This window comes from Arachis hypogaea, chromosome 12 (genome assembly GCF_003086295.3).
Source record: "Arachis hypogaea cultivar Tifrunner chromosome 12, arahy.Tifrunner.gnm2.J5K5, whole genome shotgun sequence".
NCBI lineage: Eukaryota > Viridiplantae > Streptophyta > Magnoliopsida > Fabales > Fabaceae > Arachis > Arachis hypogaea.
Window position 1 is genome coordinate 20188419 of NC_092047.1, and position 25111 is coordinate 20213529.

Genomic DNA, 25111 nt, shown 5'->3' on the forward strand with positions numbered 1-25111 from the left:
TACCGGTAGATTTCTAGCTTGGTTATTATATTACTAAACATAGATCAACATTAACCACAGCAGAGAAAATAATAATATAATATTTTGAATAAAATAATAATATATGAATATTATATTAATATAATTTTTTTTCGAAATTTGAGACTGGCTCGTCACATAGAGACTAACCACAAAAATCAGAATCTTGAATTTCGGACCCGAAGTGGCTCAAAAATGCAACTTTTCACGATGTGCCTGCTTAGATCAGGAGAGGTGTCTAGTGCAGTCAAGCTGCTAACTCAGCAGCTTGATGACACATCACCTGTGTAGCAGAGGTGCTTATATGCACTAAAATTCCTAAAAAATCTATAAAAATTCCGTTTGATTCCGAAAAAGCGTCGTTTCTTCGGGGCTAGGCTGTTACATTTCCTCCCCAAATATTAAGGGGATTCACACTGAAAATTGGAAAAAGAGGAACCAAAGCACAAATCCTAGCTCCGTTCAACCTTCAATCCGCCATATCTCTCAATCCAGAGCCTTGATCCGCACCATTTGCGGCCAAGCGTTCGTCTTGTTGTGCTCTCCGATTCTAACCCAACAAAGTGGTAAAAATATCTTAAATTCGTGCCGAGTTCTTCCTCTTCTATAATTTTGCATTTTTTATTTTGGAGATGTTGAATTATTGTGATTTTGATTGTTTAGGGGTACTCTATCGTGGATCATAAGTGAGTTTCATCCTAATTTTGAGTAAGGTAAGGAACCTTTGAACCCTTGTAAATTAGTGAATTAGTGAATCTTGTGTTGATTATTGTGAAATTGTGTGAAATTAGATTGTGTGCATGTGAAATTCAAGTTAAATGGAAGGTCTTGAATGCTTGATTTGGAGCAATTATGGTTGGACTAGCTGAATTAGAGCTTGGAACCCTTGGAAGCTTGTGTGGAGAAGAGGGTTTTGAGGTGTTGTTGGCTTAGGAAGGAATTGGCCAAGGTATGATTTTGGTTTCTCGTAGTTAATGTTTAATGTCACGTGAAAACTTAGGCTAGAAGACTATAAGATATGAATGCACTGAATGAATTATGTATATGGTATGTGATTTGTGTATAAAGTATGAATGAGTTTGTATGTGTTGGATTATGATTTTGATGAGTATGGAATAATGATGATTGTTGATGTGTTGAGGGTTGATGGTGGGTTTGTGAAATTGGATTGAAGGGATTGAGTAAACTTTGAAGGTTGGCATGTGTGGTATGAGTGGGAATTGTATGAACATGATTAGGAATATTTGGGACTGTTTTGGTTGTAAAATTATTGGTTTGGAATTAAGGATTTTGGAAAACTAGAGATTTGGCAAACTTTGGTAAAAGCTGATTTTTGACCAACTTTGGTGGGTTATAACTTGTCTTCTGGATCCCCAAATTTTGTGAAACTAGTTTTGAATAAAAATTGAGTCCGTGAAGTTTGTAACATTCTATGAACAGATTAAAAATGATTTTTTATTAGAAAATTATGCACATTCAAAGTTGGGTATGAAAAACTGATTTTTTTGACTTAGCAGCTTTTTGCAAACTCTATTGAGCTTTCGTACGCGAACATATACACGATGCGGACCCTGGACTCTATCCAGACATTCTGTGTATGTGGGCAAGGTATGCGTACGCGAAATGGAAAAATTTACAGGCCCGCGTATGCAAGCAGGACCACGCGATGCAGGGATGATCCCCTTGACAAGCGGCTCGCATCGCAAACAAGGGTCGCATACGCGAGATGGAAAATTTTATGCTTCCACATACTCGAACATGGCATGCGTACACAGAATTCCTATTTTCTGAAAATGATGTTTTCAGGTTTCAAACCATTCCTCAAGTTTTCCAAACCTCTTTAAAACCCGTTTTGGGTTCGTTAGTGAGTTTTTAAGCGTTGGTATGAGGGCGAATATGCCGAATACGTTGAGGAGATATCAAGAAGGAATGGCGAAGTGAATAACTAAGCAGTGAGATAATAGTAACACTAAATAAGAATGTGATTGATAATGATGATGATAAAGGATGAATTTAAGATTAAAGGAGATGTGATTGATGATGAGGCTGGCTATGAGAATGAAGAATGATGAGAACATATTTTAATATGGAATTGGAATGAATTTGAATGAATTAAAAGGTATTGAGAATGAACTTTTGAATGAGATACCTGGACAGTAGCAGCAGTAGTGGTTCGTCCCATTTGTTCCGGGTCAGTGAGTTGAGACGCCTGGGTAGTACGCAGTAGTAGTGATTTATTCCACTTACTCTGGGTTGAGAGGTAAACACCCGCCTGGGTAGTAGCGGCAGTAGTGGTTTATTCTACTTGCTCTGGGTTAAGCGGGTAGTAACAAAGAGTTGTGGCTCAGTTCCACTTGCTTCGTGATGTGGTATTTCTGTCCAAGGTTAGCCACCAGGACATGTCGGTTGGCTATATAATCAACAGATGATATCATCAACCATAGGACAGGTATGCATCATATGCATTTGTATATTTTATTTGAGTGTGCATTGTTTTGGCCTGTCTAACTGTTTAACTATGCTTATTTGTCACTTGCTTTACTTGCCATACTTGTATCCTATTTGTGTTTTCTTTGTTTGGTTTGTGTGTATTTGTATCTGATAGACCCCTCATTTGGTGGAGGTGTGATGAAGGTTGTACCACTGGTGATTCAGACGTTTGAAGGAGACCGGAGGTGAAGAGTTAGTTTAGAAATGGGAATCCTTTGGGTAGAGTACCAAACTTTATAGTTTAATATTGATTTTAAGTTTGATTTCTAAATGTCGGAGTTCTAGGAATGTCTCTAACTTTTTCGGACATTATATATTAACTATGTGGGCACATGTACCATGCTGAGAACTCCGAGTTCTCATTCCATACATATATTGTTGTTTTTCAGATGCAAGTCAAGAGGCATCTCGTTGAGCGTCTAGAGATTCTCTGTCCAAGCGAAGACATCACTTTTGGGCTGTTATATTACATGTTTTGGTTTTGTATATATATGTATAGAGATTCTCCATCTGTATACTTTATATTTTGTCCCTCTTAGAGGTTGATATGGAGAAACAGGTGTTCACTTTGTGTCTTGAGATACCTTGGGTTGTATATAAATATATTTATGTACATATACTCTTCCTGGCCTTAGGTTCGCAGGTCGAATCTGGAGCTTGATATCTGTATTTTTGAAACTCTGATATATGTTTTAGCTTTCTTATGATCTTGCTTATCCGTTTACGCCTAACCATACGTGAGCGATGTGATTTTAGTTTTGATTTTGTTTAGCTTATTCTTCAAGGCTCCTCATTATGGTTTTTCTTTCAACTATATATATAGGTATATGTACGTCTTCTCTTTTAAAGGTTGTAATACCTCGCCACTTCTGCTTTACGACTTAAGTGTAAAGCTATGTGTGGTAGGATGTTACACTTATAACAAGGATCAAGAAAAACATCCACAAAAAAAGTAGTTTATGCCATTATCCTCTCAATATTTGTCTAGTTTGTATAGCTATTTTTTCAAACCAACGTCAATACTCTTTTAACACTTATTCAATGTTTTTTGAATACCATATAATTTATTGAAAAAGTTATTACATATAAATTGAAAGAACCAGAGAAAAAGAAAGAGTAGCATCATAAAATATTTTCAAAAACTTCATAAACACAAATGTCAATTTCTAATCATTAGCATCACGAGGTCTCCCTCGAGATCAAGTGCCAACAAATAGAAAGAATATTGATAACTAACACGACTAAAAGCCGACTCAAACTTTTCAACATCATGTAGCATCAGATAAGTGAAGTTCTATCTAGTAGGCACATCTAACACTACCATAGCGTTACAAGTTATGTTTGCCTCTTGAACACATTTCTTAAAGGTTTGCATCCTAGAAGCATATAACCTAACAAACTCGCATGCAGTTCTTATCTTACTTATTGAGCTATCAATTTCCTTCATACCATCAACAATAATAAGATTTAAGTTGTGAGCACAACATCTCATATCCATGAAGTCTCCATTTAACAATGTAGACTCATTCCAAGCACTTATGTCTCTAAGTAAATATGCAGTTGCAACACTATTAACACTAGCATTGTCAATAGTTACTCAACATATTTTTCTAATACCCCACTCTTGCAAGCATTCTAAGACTCTCCCTATGTTCTCACCTTTATGATCAATAATCAAACCAAAATTTAAAATATTTTTATTCAATGTCCACCCCTCATCAATGTAATGCGCAATCACATACATATACTTCAAATTTTGAGTTAAAGTCCAAGTATCAATAGTAAGTGAAACCATTTGGTGATTCTCAAATAATGCCTTTTTCAACTTCTCTTTCTCATATATAAACAAAGTCATACAATCTCTAGCAAGTGTGATACACGAGGAAACTCTAAACTTAGATTGTGCCTTACTCATAAACCCTCTAAAGGCTAGACCTAAAAAGATTTGAAAGGAAGTTCATCAATAATTAGCATCATTGCAAGGGCAAGACGAGTTTGTTTTGATTAAACTCAACAAGCTTCATACTAACAACATTAGAGTTATCCACAAATTTGCTCCCAGGTGTAATGGTTTTTTTCCCTTTTCAACTTGCTTACAAAGGTTTTTAGTACAAATTCTCAAATGTTTGTACAAGTTTGTGGTACCATGACTAGAATTATTGCATGCATATTATTTTTTACAATAGTTACAAGAAGTTTGATTAGCGAAATTTCTAAAAAAGGAATGCAAAGATTGCCTAGTGCTCTAGTGAATTTATGTTTTACCTCTTTTGTAAGCTCAAATATAGCTTCAGAAGCTTCCGTTTGTGTTTGTACATTAAGTTTTGATAGGAAATTTGGGCTAAGCACCAGTGAAAAAGCTAGACTATGTGACATTTCACCAGAAAATCCATCTTAATTGGCAATAAAAGTGGCTGCACATAGAGAGAATATGCTTCCAATAATAATGTCACTAATAGGATTAGTTTTTACAATTTTTAAGTTGTAAAAGACATAGCTGAGGATTGTGAAGAATCAACTTCAATCGAAGAATGTAGGGGTGAAAGAGAGTTTGAAATCTCAAGAGAAAGAAGTGAAGTTGAAGCATGAATTGCAACAAGCGGAGGATGGTGATTGCATTAAATCAGAAGGAGTGGTTGAAGGTTTAGGAGTCGAGCAAAGAATGAACTTCATCATTGAGGATGATTCTGCACTAACTAGTGACGTTGATGAGTTTGTTAAACCTTCTTCCGTTGGGCATGGAAGCAATGTTGAGGAGGAATGTGCATAACCTCCAATATACACTTTGAGAAATGAAGAATATGTGGAAGAAGCTAGCAACTAAAAGATGGAACTTGTCGTGCAAGAATCCAAGAGAATGACACTGTTCCAAGTACAAATTGTGTGGGTAAATCTTTCCTCCATGAATTTCATTAGCCCATATTAATATGCTCTCTTGGAGCTGGATTACCAATTTATAAGTCTTCTTGGAATGCTAAATGGTAGAGCATTGAATGTTGGTTGGCAAAAAGGTCCAAGGTTCATAAAAGGTGACAACTCAAACTTGGGAGTTCAAAAATGGTGTAAAGTTCCATGTAAAAGAATCAAGGCTAGAATTTGAAACTTTCACAAGAAATTGGAGCCTTGGCCCATCAAAGGAGACCATAATTCTCAACAAGTCGATAGATGGATGAATAGAGTTTGGGACCCCGGAATACACTCAACAATTAATAATTTTGAGGTCTTATTACTTGCTTGAAATTTCTTGAAAGCTTGGTGCACATAAATTGGAATTTCGGAGAACATTTGAAGTCTAAGCATTGGTAGAGAATTAAGGATGAATTCAAGCACAAGCATCAATGACAAGAGCTTCATCCATATCCAACTTAAAGACGATAAATAAAAGTGTTAGATGGGAGACACCCCACTATGGTAAAACCTTCCAAAGTTTATTTTTTATCATTCGTGTAAATATTTCTCTTCTTTGTTAGATTCATTTGATAGTTTTTTATTGTTAATTGTATGCTTGAATGATAGAAATAGTTTTTGGAAATTGAAAATTTTATTAGTGGTCACATTTGGTGAAATTAAAAAAATCCATTTGTTTATAGTTTTTTCTTAATTTGATTCTTTATTTTTGTTGTATTTGTTAAGTTTTTGGTTAATTTGTTTAATTTGGCTCTAAAATATTAAAATATAAGTTAAAAAACCTTTTAAATTTATATTATTTAAAAAAAACATTCGTAAAAAAAAGAGCTAGGCTTGCGTACGCAAGCTGCTCCTTGCAAATGAGGGGTAGTGTGAAAACACTGAGCGCGCGAGTTTGACTCGCTTGCGCGAGACCTCATTTGTTTAATGAAACCCTCATAGTTATTATAACTGGACCGGATCAGTCGGTTCAATCGAAAAACCGGTGGTCTGGCCAGTTTGGTTAGTGAATTAGACCGGACTTGTAATTGAACCGATCAACGGTGGTCAAACCCGTTGAAAACTGACCGACGCTTCAGACCGCACTAGACCCGCGCGGGTCCATGATGGACCCATGCGCCGCCGAACCATCGTAGGAGCTCCATCCACTATAACTCCAAAAATGTTGACAGGGAGTTTCAAACATGAGGCAACGTGTCTATGACGCCTCCCTTTACCACTGCGCCATCTTGTTTCTCAATAACATGTTACAAAAATAGATAATAATAAAACCATGAATAAATTTTTATTTTTTTATCCTTTTAAGCATGGATTGACATGGATACCAAATAAGTAACAACACATGATATACAAACACATTGATATATTAATATTATTGAGTTATCTTTTGTTTTCTCTCGTTCATTTAAATTGAGAAAATATCCTGTACTAGTGACTAATTTATTATCTCTTTTTGCAACATAAATTATATCTAAGAATTGATATTTGATTGTTATTAATATATTTTTAAAAACATGCATTTAACTTTTAATTTTAATTTTATTTTTATAATTTTATATTTTTATTTAATTATGACCGGGTTAACTGGGTAAATCAATGACTCATCAGTTGAATCAATGACCCAGTAACCTAGTCGTATGACCGGGTCAATTATCGGCTCGGTTCTGATAACTATGGAAACCTTAATCTCATCTCACTCCTTTCGCCTCTCTCCGTCAATCGCGCAGCCTTCTTCCCATCTTCCCCTTCTTCTCCCTTTCGTAGCCTCCGCCATTACCATCATCACCTTCATCGCTAGCACTGCGCCCCCACTGATTAAGCCACCCCGCCACGACCCAATCTTCTTCTTTTTTTTCCTCCTCCTCTTTTCCTCACGTTTCTTTTCTTCTTCTTCCCAGAACCTAACACCACACCTATCTTCATCTATGTCCTCAGAACCCACATCACCGTGCCTACCACCTCCATCGCCGTGCGAACCACCCTCTCTTCTTCCTCTTCTTCTCTTTTCTTGTCTCACCCTCATCGCAAATCAGAACACCATAGGGCTAACCTCCATCCGCCACCACCACCGCGAGCCACCTCTCCTTCACGCTAACCCCAGCATTGTTGCAGTACTCTCTCCCCCTCTTTCATCTCCTTAACGCATCCCCATTTTTGTTTTAGTAATTGAATTAGATCAATCATACATATATATTAGTAATACTTGATATAATTTAGAATAATTTTCTTTTTTTCCAACTTACCATCTCATATGTTCAGAAATTATGAAATTTGACAACATTCGATTCTCATGCCTTTATTGATACATTGATTGTTTCGTATTTATGTTGAATTGCTTGAGATTGAATTGTTTGTTGTTTATGTCATTAATTGATCATGGAATTTATACCTGTGAGCTTTTGTGCCGAAAGTGGTACATTTATACACCACTCAATTATTCTTTTTTTGTGTGACTTTAGTTTTTCCTTGCATTTGTAATCCTACCTTCTCTCATCCTTTGATTTTAATTGTCATTGCATGCATATACTTAAAATGATTGAGGTCTTGTTTGTTTTGGAGTCACTGACCATATAGCCTACCCTTACATCAACCTTAGTTAACCACTTTGAGCCTCTTATCCCTTTTTATTAAAATATAGTACAATACAAGCCTAAGATGAAAAATCAATAAATTATCTTGAGCTTAACTCTCTAGGTAATTTAGGATGTTATGTATGCTTAGGCATAAGATAGGAGTGTTGCATGAGGACTTGCAATAGTCAAAATATGGGAGGATGTTTGAATTTGAGAAAAAAAAGGAGAAAAAAATTGTATATATATAGAAAAAAATTGTATATATATAAGAATGTTTATTTGTTTTAAAAATGTTTGTGAAAATATGTAATTTAATTTTGAATGTTGGGATTTTGACTTTTTATATTTTTTATGTACACAAGATTGGTTCGATCAGTGATCTATCGGTTGAACCAATGAATTAGTAAACCAGTAGGCAGATCGGTTCAATCACTGGTTCAGTCCTGACAACTATGATGTTAGCTAGGAAGCTAGATGTGTTTAGTGGAATTTCGTGAACAAGTCATAATTTCATTGGTTTGGACTTGTTAGGTTCATTTGGTCCCTGTGCCAAGTTATTTCCTTATAATAAAAAATATGTTATATTTCGAAGCACGTAATGTTATATTATATTTTGTATTCTAACTAATATTTTTTATATTATACGATATTAATTTGATTTTAAAATAATGTATTTTTGGAATTAATATGATATAGCATCGATGAAGTTTTATTTTTAAAAGCAAAGTGTTATTACTTTTGTATATACAATTTGTTTATACTTTTTTTTTCTTGGGTCGGCCAATTGAAATCCGGTTTACATCGGGTTGGTCCTGGGTGGAGCTAGTTTTCTTTTTAGGCTGAGTGCTGCTTTAACTAAGAATGGTCAGGCCGGGTAATATCTCAGTAAACCTGGATTGTCTCGGGCCATGAACACTCATACTATGTTCCATGTATTGATTCGAGGAACGTCTGATCTTCTCTCAAGTGTAGTTGATATTGGACTCTTAAGGAGAAGTTTGTCTCGAGAAAAAACTACATTGTTAGTGTGCACAATTTTACAAGAATTCTGTTTTTTAATGTTAAACATAGTTGGAAGACTTATAATGAAGCGGAGATATGTGGTAGGTAACGTAATAATGTGCATCCTGTGTGTTGCCGTTTCTGTTTGGACGCCAAATAATTGCATGGTTAAGTGAGGTATTAAAGCTTTGTGCCAAGTCAGCCTATTATTAAGATTATTAAGGCTCGATTGTAAATTTTGGGCGTATGGCAATATTGTCCACAATTGAGTTGCGTTGGCATGTTGAATTCATTTTGACATCTGATGTGTATAGTAGAGAGTAGTGTTTAGGGTTTAGATGTGGCCATGATGATGCAGAACGAAATTCAAAAAATGTCGTTGGATTTTTGCAAGTGTAAGAAAGGCTAAGTGATTGACGACGATTTTGATGGATTGCATTGGTTCGATTTTGCCGCAAGTAGACACGGATAGGTCGACGTGAACGAGCTACAAATTTGTAAATTCTTGTTTAAATAGATATATTGTTTTACATACAAGTCTTTGCTAATATTTACGCCGAGATGTAACATAGTCACTGTGTAGTGATTTCTAAAAGTTCTTTGGTTGAAAACCTTTTTATGAGCGGCCAAGTTTCGATTTTCTTATAATGGAGTGGAAAAGAAGTTTCTTGTTTTTACCCAAGATCATGAAATTTAGTGTTTATTCGAAATTAGTCGTTGATATAGTGGGTAGCTGGTTATATAATTTGGATGATTTGTCGTTGATATAAGTTAGACGGTTAGGATATTGTTTTATGTTGTCGTTAAGTGTCGAGTATTATTGTGTTGCAGCCGTAGATATAACCCTAGACCTAAATCTGGTAATAGTGGCATACCCACGACGACAGTTATACATGAAGGGTTTGAATCTGAGCAAGGGCTTAGGTTTTGCTTCCAAGCAAGGGTTTAGGGTTGGCACAGTTATCTATAACAATATATAATGGCAAAATATGAGTTTTGGGGTCCAATTTTTTTTCAGTTATACCCTTCTTAATTAACTCCACTTAAGTATAGTTTAATTAATCTACACAATAAAGCAAATATGAAACTTATATAATAGCAGTTAAATGTGAAAAGCAGTCTTCTGTTCTAAGGTACTATATTAAATTACAACTTAAATTTATAATTATTAGTTAAAAATTTATAATGATGTACTATTTTTTATTATATTAATTAAAAATAACAATCTTTTGATTTTATTTTTAAGGACTACTAATATAAAATTTTGATAATTTGAGCAAAAAATTTGAATGCTTTATTTATGTCCTAAATTTTGTCTTAATGGAACAATAAGACAACTTAATATGCACATGAAGAAAAATTTATTGTCTTTATGTATCTAGATATTCAAAAGAACAAAAATGAATTCTTTTAACATTTCAACGACTCATAAAAGTTAAAAGAATGAATGATTATAGATCAAAGTGATAGACAAGATTGAAAGTTGCGATAATGATACTTGGTGATAATTAATTATGATCTAGTGAAAAGAAGGTGGAAGAAAAGAAGAAATTGAAAAAAAAAAGGAACAAGATAATACAACAATAGTGGTCATACAATGACAGATCTGTGTATAGAGAATAATAGTAAGAGAAAATAATAGTGTGTGATACAGTGAGAAAATATAATGAAAAAATAAATTAATAATTTTTGAAAAATAATAAAATAAAAAATAATTTAATAAATTGAATATAAAATTAAAAAATAAAATATTTTTTATTTATTAGAATTATGCAAGAAGATAAAGAACGCTTTGAATATAAATTTTTATCTTTGCTTCAAATTAAATACCGTTGAAAAATAAATAAATAAACTTATATAATATTTATATATAATTACTTTGTAAATATTTATCTTGATTTTGTTACACAAAATAATAATATAATAATTTTATAATATTTTATTTAATTTAAATTTATAATTTTATACGTTCTAAAAGTTAAATAACTTATAAAATTTATATATATTTTTTTATTCTTAATTTTTAAATTATTTTATGAAATTTATAATTTTAAAAATAAAAATATTAAAAAATTTCTTAAAAATAATAGAAAGACGGCTGAATAAACACAGTAGAGTCTATTGAGCTACTAGTTGAAATCTAATTTGAATATCATGAATGAGCGGGAAAGAAGAAAACTTATTTCATGTGAAAATTCAAAATGAACAGTAGATTAAATGTGAACCGCTAGATTTGATGGCGCGGTCTCCAAGATTTTCTTTTGCATGACCATCATTACCTTGGGACCATGCCTTTTTAGGAGTCAGGTGAGTGTGACAGATATAAATGTCCTATTTAAATAGGAAGTAAGAAAATTAATAAATGATCTCTAATGTGTTAGTTTAATCTAAGGAGGAATTAAAACCATGGTTAAGTAATGGTTGTGAGAGTGTTGATGAGACTACGGGACCTACAAGTTGGGTCACTACAAATACCCATTATTTGCATGTTACATGGTTGAGAGACCTCTTTGGTATCCTTTATTTGTTCTTGTTTTGTTCGTTCCAAAGAGGGATGATGGGGTTTCCCTTTTAGGGGGTGAAGGTAAGAAAACAACCTGATATTTACACCTCTTGGGTTCGTTGCAAGGCCCAGGTGGATGGTTTTAGTAATGCTGTGTTTAAGGATTTTCGTTCTCGTGAGGATGCACTGAGATGTTTTCGCACTCGTGATGAGGAAGTTGTAGAGACATTGTCCCCTAGCAACAATGACCGTGTGTTTAGGCCGGTGACAAATTTCCTAGGGTATAGACACTTCTCTTTTCACGCTGGTGCTGTCTCTACTGGTGAGTCATAACAGCCAGAATCTCTTGTTTACGGGTAATATTTTTACTAAGTGGGACTCGGTTTGCGTGTGGTTTGAAATTTGAAGTTCGTAATCCGTGGGTGTTGCTTTATCGTTGTTGGAAGAGCATGTGGTAGACGGAGGACTTCTTGTATGTTGAGAATATGGAAATGTTACTAGCACGAGTGTGTGCTACAATCGGTGTTGAGCCTCCCCTGTTCTATCGACGAGATACCAGAGCGCCAGACAGCGGTCAGCTGGTGGGGCTTGCTGTGGTGCTTCCATTAAATCCTCTAGGATTGGCTGTAATCAAAGTTGCAAGAACCAGACCGGTCGATGCACTGGTAGAATGACTGGTTTAATGGTTCAGAAGTTCAACCGATTTAACTAAATATAAAATAAAATTATTAAAAATTTAATATATATTTTTAAATATTTAAATTTAAAGTTTTCTAAACTGATAAAATTCAAAATTTTACAATTTTATATAATGAATATCCATTAAAAATTCACAAGCAACTTCAAAAATTAACATTTATAACTAACAAAAATCAAAATACACATAATATCACCATCAGTTATTCCAATTTCAAATAATAAAAATATAACAACATAAACAATGCATTGAAGCACTGCATCATAACACCATCAACTTAAAATTAGAAAAATCAATAACCCAAAATCAACAACTCAAAAAAAAAAATCAATCTTACAACAAAAATCAACATTCATAACTAACAAAAATCAAAATATACATAATATTACTAACAGTTGTTCCAAATTCAAATAATAAAAATATAAACAGCATAAACATTGCATTGAAGCATTGCACTATAACACTATCAACTTAAATTCAGAAAAATCAATAACCCAGAATCAACAACTCAGAAAAAAAAATCAATCTTATAATTTTCAAAAAATCACTGAAAAATGTTAAATAAACAAACAAGACCAAATTGCTAAGCAATCAAAAGATTTAAAACTCAAAAAGGGCTCCGAAATCCAATTAACCAATTTGAAACAACAAAAATTTGGGGGGAAAATATGAGATTTTAATATCCATAAAATTAATTCAGAATCCAATATCTCAGAATCTATACATTTAACTCAGAAGTCAGAATATATACAACAACAATCATAAAAATTAGCAAAAAAAAATGCAACTGAAGAAGGAGTAGATCAGTGCTTATCAGAGAAGAGGAGAAGGGCGAGCAGCAGAGTCTTTCAGATGGAGGTGATGGTCGAGCAGTGGAGACGGCGACACCGGCGAACACAAAGAGACAACTCAAACAGAGGAGACACAACGGCCAAAGAGCTTCCTACAACGGAGCTTCCTACGGTGGCTGTGGAGGCTGCGGGGTTAGGTGGCTGGGGTTTAGGGTTTACTTCTTTGTTCTTTCAAAGCTTCAATTTGAATTTTTAGAGAAGAGAGAGATGAGTGGATGGCTGTGTTGGGTTCTTTAGTTTTAGGGTTTATTTATTTTTTTAAAGCACCAAAACAGTGTCGTTTTTAAGGGGATTATCAAACCGGAAGACCTCTAAAAACTGGCTGGTTCTACCAATTCACCAGTTAATCACCGGTTTGATCAATTTTCTGACCGGTTTTTTGGAAGACGATTTTTTAGCCAAACTGGACTGGCTTGGAGACCAATTTTCGGTTAACCTGGTTGAACCAACCGATCCAATTTTTAGAACAATGGCTGTAATAGCTCAAGACGAGCTAAGCACGGAGAATGATCGGGAGGATTGATGAGCGGATATTTTATACGCTTTTTGGGGGTAATTTCATGTAGATTTTAGTGTGTTTTAATTAGTTTTTAGTATATTTTTATTAGTTTTTAGGAAAAATTCATATTTCTGGACTTTACTATGAGTTTGTGTGTTTTTCTGTGATTTTAGGTATTTTCTGACTGAAATTGAGGGAGCTGAGCAAAGATTTGATTCAGGCTGAAAAAGGACTGCTGATGTTGTTGGATTCTGACCTCTCTACACTCGGAAGGGATTTTCTGGAGCTACAAGTGTCCAATTGGTGCGCTTCCAATTGCTTTGGAAAGTAGACATCTAGGGCTTTCCAGCAATATATAATAGTCCATACTTTTCTCAAGGATAGACGACGTAAACTGGCGTTCAACGCCAGTTCCATGTTGCAGTCTGGCGTCCAGCGCCAGAAACAAGTTACAAGTTGGAGTTCAACGCCAGAAACAGGTTACAACCTGGCGTTGAATGCCCAAAACAGCCCAATGCATGTGATTAGCTCAAGCCTCAGCCCCAGCACATACCAAGTGGACCCCAGAAGTGGATCTCTGCACTATCCATCTTAGATCACTCATTTTCTGTAAACCTAATTTACTAGTTTAGTATTTAAACAACTTTTAGAGACTTATTTTGTATCTCATGTCAATTTTAGATCTGAACTTTGTACCTTTTGACGGCATGAGTCGCTAAACTCCATTGTTGGGGATGAGGAGCTCTGCTGTGTCTCGATGAATTAATGCAAGTATTTCTGTTTTCCATTCAAACATGCGTGTTCCTATCTAAGATATCCATTCGCACTTCAACATGAATATGATGAACGTGACAATCATCATCATTCCCCACGAACGTGTGCCTGACAACCACTTCTGTTCCACCGTAGAATGAATGAATATCTCTTGGATCTCTTAATCAGAATCTTCGTGGTATAAGCTAGATTGATGGCAGCATTCAAGAGAATCCGAAAAGTCTAAACCTTGTCTGTGGTATTCCGAGTAGGATTCAGGGATTGAATGACTGTGACGAGCTTCAAACTCGCGAGTGCTGGGCGTAGTGACAGACGCAAAAGGATAGTAAATCCTATTCCGGTACGATTGAGAACCTGCAGATGATTAGCCGTGCGGTGACAGCGCACCTGGACCCTTTTCACTGAAAGGACGGATGGTAGCCATTGACAACGGTGATCCACCAACACACAGCTTGCCATAGGAGGATGTGCGTGCGTGAACAAGGGGATAGAGGAAAGCAGAAATTCAGAAGACCAAGCATCTCCAAAACTCCAACATATTCTCCATTACTGCATACAAGTATAATTTGTGTTCTGCCCTTTCACTTTTTACAATTCAAACTAAAAATTATTATTGATATTATATTCTGACTAAGAGTTACAAGATAACCATAGCTTGCTTCAACCCAACAATCTCCGTGGGATCGACCATTACTCACGTAAGGTATTACTTGGACGACCCAGTGCACTTGCTGGTTAGTTGTGCGAAGTTGTAAGAAAGTAATGTGAACATTGACATTACAATTTCGTGCACCAAGTTTTTGGCGCCGTTGCCGGGGATTGTTCGAGTTTGAACAACTGACGGTTTATTTTGTTGCTTAGATTAGGAAAATTTTTCTTTTTTTTGGTTTAGAGTCTTCTATTATTGTTCTTGTTAAAATTTTAGAATCCTTATTTTTTTTTCTTTCAAAAATTTTTCGAAATTTTTTTTTTAATAATTGAGTTTTTCTGTTTGAGTTTAGTTTCATGTTTTAAGTTTGGTGTCAATTGCATGTTTTTTTTATTTTTATTTTCCCTTAAAATTTACGAAATTTGTGTTCTTTGTTCTTTCTTCATCTTCAAGTTGTTCTTGTTTATTTATCTTGTTTTATCTTTAGTTTTTCTTGTTTTGTTTCTTTTCCTATTTTTCTTGTGCTTTTTCAAAACATTAATTTTCAAAAATTTTATTCTTAGTTATTAAAAATACTACTTCAAAACAAGTGTTACATTTACTGCCCAATTGGCTAGAGCGTTAGTCTATGTTCTTGGTAATTGGGTATCTTCTTTTTAAAATATTTTTCTTTTAAAATAATTTTTCTTTGATTAAATCTTGTGCCAGACTCTAAGTTTGGTGTTTTCTTGTTAATCTTTTTATAATTTTCGAAAATTTTAGTTTGATTTTCTAAAAAATTTTAAGTTGGTGTTCTTTCTTCATGTTCTTGGTGTTCTTGTGAGTCTTCAAAGTGTTCTTGAGTCTCCCTTGTGTCTAGATCTTAAAATTTTTAAGTTTGGTGTTCCTTGGTGTTTTCCCTCCAAAATTTTCGAAAACAAGGAACATTAGATCTAAAAATTTTGAATCTTGTGCTATTTTATTATTTTTCTCTTTCCTCTTTAAATTCAAAAATATATTTTTTCTCTATTTTAAAGCAAATTTTCGAAATTTACTTTTAAAATTCAGATTTTTATTTCAAAATTTAAAATCTTTTTCAAAAATTATATCTAAAAATTTTTCAAATCTTCTTAATTAAGTAATTATTTTAGTTTTGAAATATTTTTGTCTTATTCCTAATTTTTAAAATCTTTATTTATTTTTTAATTATTTTAATTTTTTTTTACTTTATTTTATTCGTTCCTCATTCAAAAAAAAATATTTAAAAAAATATTTTAATTGCAATTCACATAAATTCCCTTTTCTCCATCATGGACTTAAGTGGAAATGAGCAATCCAGAAGGACTCTGGGGTCATATGCTAACCCCTCTACTGCTTCATATGGGAGTAGTATCTGCATACCCTCCATTGGAGTCAGTAGCTTTGAGTTGAATCCTCAGCTCATTATCATGGTGCAGCAAAGTTGCCAGTATTCCGGTCTTCCACAGGAAGAACCTACAGAGTTTCTAGCACAATTTTTACAGATTGCTGACACAGTACATGATAAGGAAGTAAATCAGAATGTCTACAGACTATTACTATTTCCATTCGCTGTAAAAGACCAAGCTAAAAGGTGGTTAAATAACCAACCTAAGGCCAGCATAAGGACATGGAAACAGCTGACAGAAAAATTCCTAAATCAATACTTTCCTCCAAAACGGATGACACAGCTAAGGCTGGACATCCAAGGCTTTAAACAAGGAGATAATGAATCTCTTTATGAAGCCTGGGCGAGATACAGAGAGATGCTAAGAAAATGCCCCCTCTGAAATATTTTCAGAGTGGGTTCAGTTAGACATCTTCTATTATGGGCTTACTTAAAAAGCTAAAATCTCTCTAGACTACTCAGCTGGTGGATCTATCCACATGAGAAAGACAATTGAAGAAGCTCAAGAGCTCATTGATACAGTTGCCAGAAATCAGCATCTGTACCTAAGCAGTGAACCTTCCATGAAAGAAGAGGCTAAAACAGTAACTGCTGAACTCAGCCCTGCAGAACAAGCTGCTGAATTCAATCAGCAATTAGATTTTCTAACAACACAGCTAGCCAAATTCAAAGAAAGACTACAAGAGACAAGGATGGCTAATATAAATATGGAAGAACAATTGAAGCAAACAAAGCAGCAGCTGTCAAAACAAATAACAGAAGAATGCCAAGCAGTTCAATTAAGAAGTGGGAAAACATTAAATATCCCACCTCAAGGTAGCAGGAAGCCAAGAAATGAGCAAATCACCCAAAATCCATCTGAGGACAGTAAGAGCCCGGGAAAAAATAATTATGGCGTTAAAACGCCAGAAATTGGGTGGAAGGCTAGCGCTGAACGCCCAGACCATGCTCAGTACTGGCGTTTAACGCCAGAAACAAGCAAGGAACTGGCGTTGAACACCCAAAAAAAGCACAGTTCTGGCGTTCAGACGCCAAGAACAGATAAGGAGTTAGCGTCTAACGTCACTCCAGCTTCTAACTCTGGCACTCAATTGCCAGTGAGGGATCAGACACACACAAGTGCTGATGACAACCCCTCTAAAAGGGCTTCTCCAACCACCTCTGTAGGAAATAAACCTGCAGCAACTAAGGTTGAAGAATATAAAGCCAAGATACCTTATCCTCAAAAACTCCGCCAAGAGGAGCAGGATAAGCAATTTGCTCGCTTTGTAGATTATCTCAGGACTCTTGAAATAAAGATTCCGTTTGCAGAGGCACTTGAGCAAATACCTTCTTACGCCAAGTTCATGAAAGAAATCTTGAGTCATAAGAAGGATTGGAGAGAAACTGAAAAAGTTCTACTCACTGAAGAATGCAGTGCAGTCATTCTGAAAAGCTTTCCTAAAAAGCTTAAAGACCCTGGGAGCTTTCTGATACCATGCACATTAGAAGGTAATTGCACCAAGACAGCTTTATGTGATCTTGGGGCAAGCATCAATCTAATACCTGCATCTACTATCAGAAAGCTTGGTTTAACTGAAGAAGTTAAACCAACCCGGATATGTCTCCAACTTGCTGATGGCTCCATTAAATACCCATCAGGCGTGATTGAAGACATGATTGTCAGAGTTGGGCCATTCACCTTTCCTACTGACTTTGTAGTGCTGGAAATGGAGGAGCACAAGAGTGCTACTCTCATTCTAGGAAGACCCTTCCTAGCAACTGGACGAACTCTCATTGATGTCCAACAGGGGGAAATAACCCTGAGAGTCAATGAGGATGAGTTTAAGTTGAATGATGTCAAAGCCATGCAGCATCCAGACACATCAAAAGACTGCATGAAAGTTGATCTTATTGACTCTTTGGTAGAAGAGATCAACATGGCTGAGAGTCTTAAATCAGAGTTGGAAGACATCTTTAAAGATGTTCAGCCTGATCTGGAGGATTCAGAGGGATTAAAAGAGCCTCTGAAATTTCCTCAGGAAAAGGAAAAACCTCCTAAACCCGAGCTCAAACCATTACCACCATCCCTGAAATATGTATTTCTGGGAGAAGGTGACACTTTTCCAGTGATCATAAGCTCTGCCTTAAATCCACAGGAAGAGGAAGCACTCATTCAAGTGCTAAGGACGCACAAGACAGCTCTTGGGTGGTCCATAGGTGACCTTAAGGGCATAAGCCCAGCTAGATGCATGCACAAGATCCTATTGGAGGATGATGCTAAGCTAGTGGTTCAACCACAGAGGCGGCTAAATCCAGCCATGAAGGAAGTGGTACAGAAAGAGGTCACCAAACAACTGGAGGCTGGGATTATTTATCCTATTTCTGATAGCCCCTGGGTGAGCTCTGTCCAAGTCGTCCCAAAAAAGGGAGGCATGACAGTGATTCATAATGAAAAAAATGAACTAGTTCCTACAAGAACAGTTACAGGGTGGCGCATGTGTATTGACTACAGAAGGCTCAATACAGCCACCAGAAAGGATCACTTTCCTTTACCATTCATAGACCAGATGCTAGAGAGACTAGCAGGTCATGATTATTACTGCTTTTTGGATGGCTATTCAAGCTACAACCAAATTGCAGTAGATCCCCAAGATCAAGAGAAAACAGCATTCACATGTCCATCTGGAGTATTTGCTTACAGAAGGATGCCATTTGGGCTGTGTAATGCACCTGCAACCTTTCAGAGATGCATGCTCTCTATTTTCTCTGATATGGTGGAAAAATTTCTGGAAGTCTTCATGGATGACTTCTCAGTATATGGAGACTCATTCAGCTCCTGCCTTGACCATTTAGCACTTGTTCTGAAAAGATGCCAAGAGACCAACCTAGTTTTAAACTGGGAAAAATATCACTTTATGGTGACTGAAGAGATTGTCCTTGGGCATAAAATTTCAAACAAGGGAATAGAGGTGGATCAAGCTAAAATAGAGGTAATTGAAAAATTACCACCACCTGCTAATGTTAAGGAAATCAGAAGCTTTCTGGGGCATGCAGGATTCTACAGGAGGTTTATAAAGGATTTTTCAAAAATTGCAAAACCTCTAAGCAACCTGCTAGCTGCTGACACGCCATTTGTGTTTGACACAGAGTGCCTGCAGGCGTTTGAAACTCTGAAAGCTAAGCTGGTCACAACACCAGTTATCTCTGCACCAGACTGGACATTACCATTCGAATTAATGTGTGATGCCAGTGATCACGCCATTGGTGCAATACTGGGGGCAGAGGCATGACAAGCTTCTGCATGTCATTTATTATGCTAGCTGTGTTTTAAATGATGCCCAGAAAAATTACACAACCACAGAAAAGGAATTGCTTGCAGTGGTTTATGCCATTGACAAGTTTAGATCATACTTGGTTGGATCCAAGGTGATTGTGTATACTGACCATGCTGCTCTTAAATATCTACTTACAAAGCAGGATTCAAAACCCAAACTCATAAGATGGGTGTTGCTTCTACAAGAGTTTGATATAGAAATAAGAGACAGAAAAGGGACAGAGAACCAAGTGGCTGATCATCTGTCCCGGATAGAGCCAATAGAAGGGACGTCCTTCCCCTCTCTTGAGATCTCTGAGACTTTTCCGGATGAGTATTTGTTCGCCATTCAGGAAACACCATGGTTTGCAGACATTGCAAACTATAAAGCTGCAAGGTTCATACCCAAGGCGTACAGCAGGCAAGAAAAGAAAAAATTAATTTCTGATGCAAAGTACTACTTATGGGATGAACCCTATCTCTTCAAGAGATGTGCAGACGGAATAATCCGTAGGTGCGTGCCTAGAGAAGAAGCGTAGAGGATCTTATGGCATTGCCATGGATCACAATATGGAGGCCATTTCGAAGGTGAGCGAACAGCCACCAAGGTTCTCCAATGTGGCTTCTACTGGCCTACACTCTACAGAAATTCCCGAGAGTTTGTACGTAACTATGACAGTTGCCAGAGAGCTGGTAATTTGCCTCATAGTTACGCCATGCCTCAACAAGGAATCTTAGAGATTGAGTTGTTTGACGTATGGGGAATTGACTTCATGGGACCTTTTCCACCATCATACTCAAACACTTATATTCTGGTGGCAGTTGATTACGTATCAAAATGGGTAGAGGCCATTGCCACACCCACCAATGATACTAAAACAGTGCTGAAGTTCCTCCAGAAACATATCTTCAGCAGGTTTGGTGTCCCTAGAGTACTGATCAGTGATGGGGCACTCACTTCTGCAACAAACAGCTTTACTCTGCCATGGTCCGGTATGGGATTCGCCACAAGGTGGCAACTCCATATCATCCACAGACTAATGGGCAAGCTGAAGTCTCTAACAGAGAACTAAAAAGAATCCTGGAATGGACTGTAAGTACCCGTAGAAAGGATTGGGCACGAAGCTTGGATGATGCTCTGTGGGCTTACAGAACAGCATTCAAGACTCCTATAGGGACATCTCCATACCAACTTGTGTATGGTAAGGCTTGTCACCTGCCCGTGGAACTGGAACATAAGGCCTACTGGGCAACCAGATTCCTAAATTTTGATGCCAAATTGGCTGGAGAAAAAAGATTGCTCCAGCTAAATGAGCTAGAGGAATTCAGATTCACTGCTTTCGAAAATGCCAAGCTCTATAAAGAGAAATAAAAAAGGTGGCATGACAGAAAGCTGTCATATAGAATCTTTGAACCAAGACAGAAAGTTCTGTTGTTTAACTCTAGACTCAGGCTATTCCCCGGGAAACTGAAATCCCGGTAGAGGGGACCATATGTAATTACAAGTGTATCACCATATGGTTATGTAGAGCTTCAAGATGTTGATTCTGATAAGAAGTTCATTGTTAATGGACAGGGAATCAAGCATTATCTTGAAGGTAATGTTGAGCAAGAGTGATCAAGGCTGAAGCTAGATTAAAAGCTCAGCAAGGTCCAGCTAAAGACATTAAAGAAGCGCTTGCTGGGAGGCAACCCAGCCATTAGTTAAATTTTTCTATTATTTTGCCCTATTCGTGATTTTATTTGTTTATATAAAGTTCATTGATACTAAGGTAAAGAGTCAATTGCATGAGTTCACAGGGTTACAAAAGGATTTAGCACACAAAACAGAGAAAAAGAGCTCACTGGCAAGAAAACGCCAGTAAAAGTCTGTTTTGGGCAAGAAGCATCCACTGGGTGTTAAACGCCAGTAAGGATAGCCATCTGGGCGTTAAACGCCAGAAAGAAGCATCTTCTGGGCGTTGAACGCCAGAAAGAAGCTCATTCTGGGCGTTTAACGCCAGATTTACAGCGTCCTGGGCGTTCAGAAAAATGCCCAGTGACAAAGGAGTTCCTGGCGTTGAACGCCAGAAAGAAGCAACAGCTGGGCGTTGAACGCCCAGGAGAAGCAGCAATTGGGCGTTAAACGCCCAAAACATGCAGCGTTTGGGCGTTTAACGCCAGGATGGTGGGGAGGAGGTAATTTCGTTTTCAATTCAGATTTTTTCCAATTTTCATGTTTCAATTCATGATTTCTTGCATAAACATGTTACAAACTCTCATCTTTGAAATTCAATTTCAAAAAAAATTTAATCCTACACATATTTCTTGATTTTTCTTTAAAATCTTTTTCAAAACTCATCTATCTTTTTGAATTCTTTTCAAATCTTTTTAATTTCTTCTCATATCTTTTTCAACTCATCATATCTTTTGAATTTCGAAATTGCCTCTACTTCTATTCCTCTCCTTTCCTTTCTTTTGCTTGAGGACAAGCAAACCTCTAAGTTTGGTGTGATTTGCCATAATCACTGAGCTAAAACTCATCAAGATCATGGCACCTAAGGGAACAAGAGGAGCAAGGGCGTGACTTGAGGGAACTGAAGCGTCAGAAATTAATTCTTGAAGGACCAAGCACCCCACAGACTAGAGGAACATTCACTTCCCAAAATACAGGTTGTTAAGTTCTAATTTTAGCTCTAACTCTGAGATAGTTGTTGTTATAGGAATGTACCTTAGAAGTTACATAGGAGTAGTGGTAATTAGTATATCTATTTTGATTTTATTTTCAATTAAGTTATAATTTATTTTTCTCATCATCATCAAACATGAATAAAATAGTAGAATTTTTAGAATAAAGAGGTAATTTATATTTTTTTGAGTATTTAATAAGAAAAATTCTAATTACTTAGATGTGGTGGCAATACTCTTTGTCTTCTGAATGAATGCTTGAACAGTGCATATTTTTTATATTGAATTTTATGAATGTTAAAATTGTTGGCTCTTGAAAAAATGATGAACAAGAGAAATGTTATTGATGATCTGAAAAATCATGAAATTGATTCTTGAAGCAAGAAAAAGCAGTGAAAAAAAAAAGAGAGAAAAAGAAAAAGCAAGCAGAAAAAGCCAATAGCCCTTAAAACCAAAAGGCAAGGGTGAAAAGGATCCAAGGCTTTGAGCATCAATGGATAGGAGGGCCCAAGGAAATAAATCCAGGCTTAAGCGGCTAAATCAAGCTGTCCCTAACCATGTGCTTGTGGCATGCAGGTCCAAGTGAAAAACTTGAGACTGAGTGGTTAAAGTCATGATCCAAAGTAAAAGAGTGTGCTTAAGAACTCTGGACACCTCTAATTGGGGACTTTAGCAAAGCTAAGTCACAATCTGAAAAGGTTCACCCAGTTATGTGTCTGTGGCATTTATGTATCCGGTGGTAATACTGGAAAACAAAGTGCTTAGGGCCACGGCCAAGACTCATGAAGTAGCTGTGTTCAAGAATCAACGTACTAAACTAGGAGAATCAATAATACTATCTGAATTCTGATTTCCTATGGATGCCAATCATTCTAAAATTCAAAGGATAAAGTAAGATGCCAAAACTGTTTGGAAGCAAAAAGCTACTAGTCCCGCTCATCTAATTAGAATCTGAGCTTCACTTAAAACTCTGAGATATTATTGCTTCTTGAATTCTTTTTATCCTATTTTATTTATCTAGTTGCTTGAGGACAAGCAACAGTTTAAGTTTGGTGTTGTGATGAGCGGATATTTTATACGCTTTTTGGGGGTAATTTCATGTAGATTTTAGTGTGTTTTAATTAGTTTTTAGTATATTTTTATTAGTTTTTAGGAAAAATTCATATTTCTGGATTTTACTATGAGTTTGTGTGTTTTTCTGTAATTTCAGGTATTTTCTGACTGAAATTGAGGGAGCTGAGCAAAGATTTGATTCAGGTTGAAAAAGGACTGCTGATGTTGTTGGATTCTGACCTCTCTGCACTTGGAAGGGATTTTCTGGAGCTATAAGAGTCCAATTAGCGCGCTTCCAATTGCTTTGGAAAGTAGATATCCAGGGATTTCCATCAATATATAATAGTCCATATTTTGCTCAAGGATAGATGACGTAAACTGGCGTTCAACGCCAGTTCCATGTTGTAGTCTGGCGTCCAGCGCCAGAAACAAGTTACAAGTTGGAGTTCAACGCCAGAAACAGGTTACAACCTGGCGTTGAATGCCCAAAACAGCCCAATGCATGTGATTAGCTCAAGCCTCAGCCCCAGCACACACCAAGTGGTCCCCAGAAGTGGATCTCTGCACTATCCATCTTAGATCACTCATTTTCTGTAAACCTAATTTACTAGTTTAGTATTTAAACAACTTTTAGAGACTTATTTTGTATCTCATGTCAATTTTAGATCTGAACTTTGTACCTTTTGACGGTATGAGTCGCTAAACTCCATTGTTGGGGTGAGGAGCTCTGCTGTGTCTCGATGAATTAATGCAAGTATTTCTGTTTTCCATTCAAACATGTGTGTTCCTATCTAAGATATCCATTCTCACTTCAACATGAATGTGATGAACGTGACAATCATCATCATTCCCCACGAACGTGTGCCTGACAACCACTTCCGTTCCACCGTAGAATGAATGAATATCTCTTGGATCTCTTAATCAGAATCTTCGTGGTATAAGCTAGATTGGTGGTAGCATTCAAGAGAATCCGGAAAGTCTAAACCTTGTCTGTGGTATTCCGAGTAGGATTCAGGGATTGAATGACTGTGACGAGCTTCAAACTCGCGAGTGCTAGGCGTAGTGACAGACGCAAAAGGATAGTAAATCCTATTCCGGTACGATTGAGAACCTGCAGATGATTAGCCGTGCGGTGACAGCGCACCTGGACCCTTTTCACTGAAAGGACGGATGGTAGCCATTGACAACGGTGATCTACCAACACACAGCTTGCCATAGAAGGACGTGCGTGCGTGAACAAGAGGATAGAGGAAAGCAGAAATTCAAAAGACCAAGCATTTCCAAAACTCCAACATATTCTCCATTACTGCATACAAGTATAATTTGTGTTCTGCCCTTTCACTTTTTACAATTCAAACTAAAAATTATTATTGATATTATATTCTGACTAAGAGTTACAAGATAACCATAGCTTGCTTCAAGTCAACAATCTCCGTGGGATCGACCCTTACTCACGTAAGGTATTACTTGGACGACCCAGTGCACTTGCTGGTTAGTTGTGCGAAGTTGTAAGAAAGTAATGTGAACATTGACATTACAATTTCGTGCACCAAGGATGCTGCCTTCCGAGCGATTGAAAGGGTGTTAAATGTGACAGGTAAGAAGACACTAGACTACAGCTACCGTGTCCTGATGCTTGTTCAGAAGCAGCTTGAGGAGTTTCGCCGTCAATGCGCATACATGAATTGTGACCGAATATATCAACTTAAGATGGAAAATGCAGTTTTG